The following is a 7,503-nucleotide window of genomic DNA, read 5'->3' as shown; positions in this document are numbered from 1 at the left end:
ACGACTATATTTTACCAAGTACTTAATCTATTACGTCATGGATCCTTGTTATAATGTGTCTAATAATTCACGTAAATCTGTAAGAACGTGTGAAAGTCTATGAAAATGTGTATAAGAACGTGTGTAAATGCATAAGGACGTGTGTAAATGTGTAAGGGCGTGTGTAAATGTGTAACGACGTGTGTAAGAAGGAGTGTCATATATGTGCATATGTGTAAAATCCAAATGTGTGTAATGTGTAAGTACATATAAGAAGGTTTGTAAATATATAAGAGTGTGTATAAGATCTTATGTAAATGTGTAAGAACATGTGTAAATGTAAGAAAATGTGTAATATCATGTGTAAATATGTAATAACGGGTGTAAATTTGTGCAAACGTGTGTAAATTTTGGGGGAAAAAACGTGTGTAAATATGTAAGAACGCGTGCAAATTTGTACAAACGTGTGTAAATAGGTAAAACGTGTGCAAATGTAAGAAAGTGTGTAGATCTCTTGTAAATGTGTAAAACGTGAATAAATGTGTTAGGATTGTGCCCGAAAACTCGTACCCGGAAAACTCATACCCGGAAAACTAGTACCCGGAAAACTCATCCCTTTTTGCTAGGTAAGAAAACTGATCCATTATTGAAAAAATATCGACTGAAAACACATTTTATGATTGTTATTGAAGGAGATATTGTTTTTAAGGCTAATACGCACCCCCCCCCATAATATTGAAAAAATTTTTTTTTAAACTCTTGTTTTAATAAAAATAATCACGGAGTCAAGACACGAAAAACGAAACCATATATTTATTTAAAAATTACTTTAGTTTTAACACCTTTTGTGTTATTATTACGAAACAAAAATAAAAGAAAGAAAACATTTATTTTATCTAGAAAAATTTATTTAGTTTAAACAATTCTTGTATAACAAAAAAGAAAACACAGTACTTATATATTTTCGGTACCGCGCTGAAATAATAACGTTATTATTTCGAAAGCCATTCTTAACATGTGGAGGGGGGTATCGTTTAAAAGTCATTTCAGGGGCACTTGTGCAGTATGCAGACGGCGGCTATTGTTGGGGCGATAACTCCAATTTTTTCTTGGTCACATAACGCGGCAAATAAGTAACAAACAAGATTTTTTCCGAACAGAAAAATATTTGAAAACCAAAACATTTATTGCATAATATATAATAATTGTAATAATATATAATTGTAAAAAACATTTATTTGAAAATCTGTGTAAGAAAATATAATTTTAATAAAACAAGTTTGTAATAAAAACAACATTGCATTTTTATAAAGTAAAATAGGTTTTTATGAACAAATAAATAATTTAAATGAAACATTTTTTTTAATTAAAGCAACTTTGAAGGGTCAACAACAAATTAATGATTTAAATGTTTTTTTACCGAGAAGCTCCACTTGGCGACAGTTTAGTGAAACGCACCAAGAAAAGATGACCGCCGTCCGCATACTGCACAAGTGCCTTTTGTTGTTTCGTGAACAAAAAAGTGTTAAAAATAAATTAATCTTTTAAAATAAAATATTTTTTTATTATTTGATAATACAAGTAGTGTTTTCTTTTTTTGTCGTTAGTTTCGTAATAACATAAGAAATGTTAAAAATTAAAATATTTTTTTTTAGTTTTAAAAAATGGTTTTGTGTATTTTTTTCGTGTTTTCCATTTAGTTTCTTTACATAATAAACCGTATCTACTTCCGGTAGCGTGATTTTTTCCGAGCAGGGATCTTGGACATTACCTAAAAATATACAAAATTATTTTCTTTTGGAGGAGGGAGGCTCGTTTAAAACTATATCTACCTCAGTATTTTCTTAAAATCTTTTTTTTGAGCGATTATCGAGACTCTTAAGATATGATCCTCTCATCTCGCACATTTTTTTGTTCAAACATAACATTCGACATTACTTTTTTAACTAAATAAACTCTTTAAAATAAGTTGAACCACTAAAAACTTAGAAAGCTAGTTAGAAAATGAACACTTAGCAAAATCAATTTAATTTTTTTTAAACAACAGTAAACAAGTAAAAATATTTTAAAAAATAGTATGGAATGTTTATTCTCTTTTAAAGACAATATCTTCTTCAAGAACGGTCATAAAATGTGTTTTCAATCGATATTTATTAAAGAAAAGACCAGTTTTCCGACCTAGCAAAACGTTTTTCGGGTACGAGTTTAAATTCGCCAGGACGTGTGTAAGGCCATGCATTAATGTGTTAGAAAGTGTGCTCTCATTTATCGAAATATATTTGTGGTTTTATTTTCCGAATTTGAAATATCTTCTTCATATGATATTGCGTTCTTCTTTGGACATTTATCAGTTAATCTTTTGTCCACGTTGGAATAATCCATCATGAAAGATATACACAACTGACAAGAATATAAAAAAATAGTTTATGATTTCCAAATTTGTAGAGACTGTTAAACAATTTACTTTATTTTATAGCTGGTGTAGTGTATACAATAATAAATACAGACCTGCATAATTGGAAAACCATGTGTTAGTATATCCGACACGTGCGTAACTCGAGGACATACATATATATATATATATATATATATATATATATATATATATACATATATATATATATATATATATATGTATATATATGTGTGTGAGTAAAATTTGTATATATATATATACACACACATATATACATATATATGCACACACATACACACACACACGTATATATATATATATATATATATATATATATATATATATATATATATATATACATACATACCAGCGGGTTGCTCGGCATTGTCCGGTTGTAAAATACGCTTAAATATGATATTTCTATTAATGCAGATTTCGTATTTATTCTTATATTTATATTGGACCCATTATATAGTAATCATTTAAAGTTTGAAAAAAAAACACTCATGCGCGACCACCGAAAATCGAAACCAAAACGTTTAGCTTACGATTTCCTTTTTCCTTTGACATTAATGCCTGAGCTATGAAGACGTGTTTGCTACAAGGCTAAAATTTAAAACATGAACCAATAGCTTTTACGTTACGTAATTCCGTCGTTCGACCTTCACCTGGCAAATTCAATTTTTTTTTTAAATTTTCACACTTTTGAACTGATTTTCCTCGGCTAAAACCCAAATATGAATATGTTGTGATTGACTACCCTTTATATAAAGTTTCATGTCTGTACATCAAAAACGCATGCATAAATATATATAGAAAGAGGTTTGTGAATACTAAGCCCTTGTACACAGATATTACGCAAGTATAAATCATGTAGAATATCTGCATGGATATAATTACACGTAATGGGTAACTAATGATGATAATGCCATACGAAAACCGAAAGAACTAATAGGGAATTAATTAAAATGAATGTTTAAAAGAATATGCAAATTAGCTAGATCTTTTGCAGATGAATGCAGTTTCACGACCCATATTTAAAAAAAGTTGTATTTTTTTTAAATAAATAGAAAAAAGTGTTATATCAGTGCAAATAAAAAGTAAAAAATATTAGGAGTATATATATATATATATATATATATATATATATATATATATATATATATATATATATATAACAGACCGCTTAGCGTTGCCCGTCATAAAATATGCTATACTATATTTTAATTTTACAGATTTCTACTTATTATTATTATTATTATTATTATTATTATTATTATTATTATTATTATTATAATTATTATTATTATGATGATGATGATGATGATGCTGATGATGATGATGATAATAATAATAATAAAGTCAATTCTCTATTGATTATTATTTTCTGCCCAATACATAGTAGTTGCCGCCCGGCGTAGTCCGGTCGTAAAATACGCTTAAATATGATATTTAAATTCATGCAAATATCGTATTTATTATTATAGAGAGAATTCTTTATGGATGATTATATTATACCAATATACAGTATTGATTTGAAAAGTAAAAAAAAAATCATTAAAATCATTACTTGGGTGTCATCCGGTAGAATCGAAACCAAAACATCTTGCTCTCCAGCATTATCGGTTACCATCTGGGCTAAGCCCATACGTATAAATAAACTTTAAAAATATTGTTGTTAAAGGTATAAATGTATATTTGCGAATGCGTTGTAGAAATAGAAGTAACGCGTTTTATCAGCTTACAACTGTCATGCATCATTTTGTTTTAATTTTTATTCCTAGCAACTATTTTTGCAGGCTTAAAACAAAATCGGATTTATCTTACAGATCCAAATATCCTATATATCAAGTTTCAAGTCTGTAGACCAAAATTAACAGAGTAGTTGGTATATATATATAAATTATTAAAGATAACAGAGAGCTATTTAATTATACCTTTTTTTTTCGGTTTTCCTTATTATATTTTTGTGTGTTTTAATCAAAAGTGTTAATTTTTGTCCCATATGTATTGCGAACATTTTCACCCCATTCCGAGGATGATGTTTATCGGCCAAAAGGATCTTGCATACGGATTGAATGGTCTGGATTTTGAACGCCCAGATGACAGAACCTGCACTGGTCATATTTATTCTAGATCAACTATTTTATTAAATGCATTTTGAAGTAAGCCCTGATCTTGGTCAGCTAAAATTATCCGCTCTTCATCAAATCTTTGAGCTATATAACTTTGGTTAAATTCATCAATAAATTTTCTGTTTTCTAGCATCTCGCCATCTTCCCTGTTTGTCTTCAGCTCCATTTTTTTTTTGCAATATTCTCTCTTTTTCTCGCGCGATCAGAGTTGCTGGGTTGTCATATATTTTTGCTGTGATATTCTCAAATGTGTTTTCTACTGAAATTTTCGACACATTTTGTTGATGGCTGATCAGGTAGGCATTTGGTATGTGTTTTCTTTATCTCTCTTTTTTATCACAGAAACTATTAATCTATTAATATATTAATCTATTACCCCGTGTTTACAATTGAGGATTGGTTGATATGGATAATTTCCAATGTGGTCCAAAACGCTTTCTATTCGTATCATGTTGATATACATTGATATCGATAAATTACTTTATTTTTGGGCAAGAATTTTCTTATTTTTTCAAGACTATTGATATAAACTAGTGGCCAATCAATAATCCTGAACCAAAGATAATGCCAGTTTGTAGATGAAAGTTATTTTATTTTTTTTATTACAGTTCCAAGTTAAAAATTTATAATTCGCTTAATGTAGTCTTCCTACATATTCTCTATCACCAGTTTATGCTTTAGCCTGTTTCTCTTCTACTTCAAAGTATTTATAGATCGTATCATTTCCCAAGTCTTTAATAGAACCAGCGTTTACACTAAGAAGCTTTGATGGTGATTTTCTACGCTTTCTTTTTATGATACATTTAGCACATTTGTTGAATCCAAATGCAAATGTGCCTTTTGTGAGATTACAATTTCTACCAGAGAGACGACTTGTTTTTCAGATCAGTACAGAGTTTGAGATCTCCATAACGAATTGATGATTGACTCTCATTTTCTTCCTTTTTTTGCCTTTGCTAAGGTTGTATTTCGCATTCCATCGTTTAAGTAAGTTACCCAGTCGATCCATTATAAGGCTGAAAAGAAGGCTGTTGCCCTTGAATATTTGGGATGTGTATTTTACTTTTCATATGATGGGAGATAAATGATTTTCGCGATCCAGCAATTTGAAAGAACAACTTAATATCACAATGGACCTTATACAGTTCCAAATATCGAAGTATCTAGAAATGAAGTATACTGTCAAAGGCTTTCTTGTACTCGATAGAGGTCATTGGTAAGTTTCTTTATCTTTTTAGGAGTAAGTCTTTTGTGCCATGTCTAATCATGGTGTATTCCGTATGATCACTTTCAACATTGTCGCTGATAGCCAGATGCTTATAGTATCTCCATTAGAAACTTGTAGTTTATCATAAGGCTGTAAATAAGCTTGTATTTATTAAGCAAAGGGTGTATTTACTTTTGGTAACAAAGGAATATTACCTTCAATAAGTCCTTCATCTAATGATGATTCTATATAGAGTGATAGCGAAGAGTTGTGAATTATATCAGCCAAGCATTTGGTATGTTATCAATTCTTGAGGTCTTCAAATTACTGTACTAGGTTACTTTCGTGTAGATAACTAATTTGGTAATATTATCGTCTTTGTTTTTTCCTTGTTATTCTCTTTAATGGCGTAGATCCACTGTTTTTCACGATGTTGTTTAGGGTCTGCATGAAGTATCCTCCAGACATTTTACACTCCTTTCAGTTTGTAGAAGAGCACAATGTAATTGCTTTTCTAACGAGGTTTCTGAATATCATTCTGAGATACTTCGTAAAGAAAAAAATCTTTTTGATTCATAGATTTATTTATCTTTTGTACAGCTAAAGATTTATTTCAGCTCGATGTTCTCGGCTATCTTATCTTTTAGCTGCGGTGGGTTTTGAAGAAGATTCTCTATTTTCACCATCTTTACTTTCTCAGTTTTCATGTGAGCAAAACTCAGTTTTTCTATGCTCTTTACTTTTTTATTTTCCAAAATGGCTCATAAGTTTCCCTCGTTTTTCCTCTTTTAGTGTTGGTGTAAGAGTGTTAACTGCATAAATCATCCTGCCTTATCAGTTGCATGGTTTATTTCACTTTCTGTGTGTCCAACTAAAAGTGAAGAACAACACAAAACACACCCACAAAGTTGATATATTATGATTTAGTCGGGAAAATATGCACATATCTTTTGATAAATATGAATTCTTTTGTGGGGTCAACAGGAACATAATTAGCCAGGGGAAGTCGAGGTAAAGAGCGATTTCTTAAAGCTAGAAAGAAGTGATAAAGAGAGAAACAAGAGTCATAAAAGGAGAAATATGTAATAGAGAGAAGATTGGAGTGATGAAGAGAGGAGAAGATAAAAAAGATTGGAGGAGGAGATAAGGGAGAAAGAGATAAAGGAGAAATGATGGGTGAGAGATAGAGATAGAGAAGAGTATAGAAATAACTAGTTAGGAGCGAGAAAGAGAGCGAAGGTGAGGTACTTTTTCAGTTTACGACACAATCACCAGTAACACGTCAGCATCCTCCAGCAGGTTATATAAACCATAAAAAATCGCTATAGCGAACACTGCCAGACGATTAACTCAAAACGCGGTGTTATAATTTATTTCTATTTACCTGTAATATGAGGGAAGGGGAGAATTTTACGCTGACATGGAGTATTGAAAGTAAACTTTCATTTAAGAAAATTGATTTAATTGATTTCACTATTTCATTGAAATTTGTCTTCTGACGGTTGATTGGTTAATCGCTTCGGTATATTCCGGTGTTTTACGTAGCCTACCGGAAGATACCACTGCGAAGCTATCGGAGATTGGGTCATAAACTGAATAAGTGCTGAAGTTTAAAAATAAACATGCTACACATACATTTTAAGTCTTATATTTTGTTATCAATGCAATCGGACAACACCGGATAACCATGCTAGTTTGAAGTAACAAAAATCCAAATCAGTGAAATATTAAACAAAGTATCAGTATGAATAACATTGAATAAGTAA

Source organism: Euprymna scolopes, chromosome 5, assembly GCF_053919585.1.
Source record: "Euprymna scolopes isolate OS-2025 chromosome 5, ASM5391958v1, whole genome shotgun sequence".
NCBI classification, from domain to species: domain Eukaryota; kingdom Metazoa; phylum Mollusca; class Cephalopoda; order Sepiida; family Sepiolidae; genus Euprymna; species Euprymna scolopes.
The sequence above is the reverse complement of the archived record's forward strand: the minus strand, read 5'-3'. Positions refer to the sequence as shown.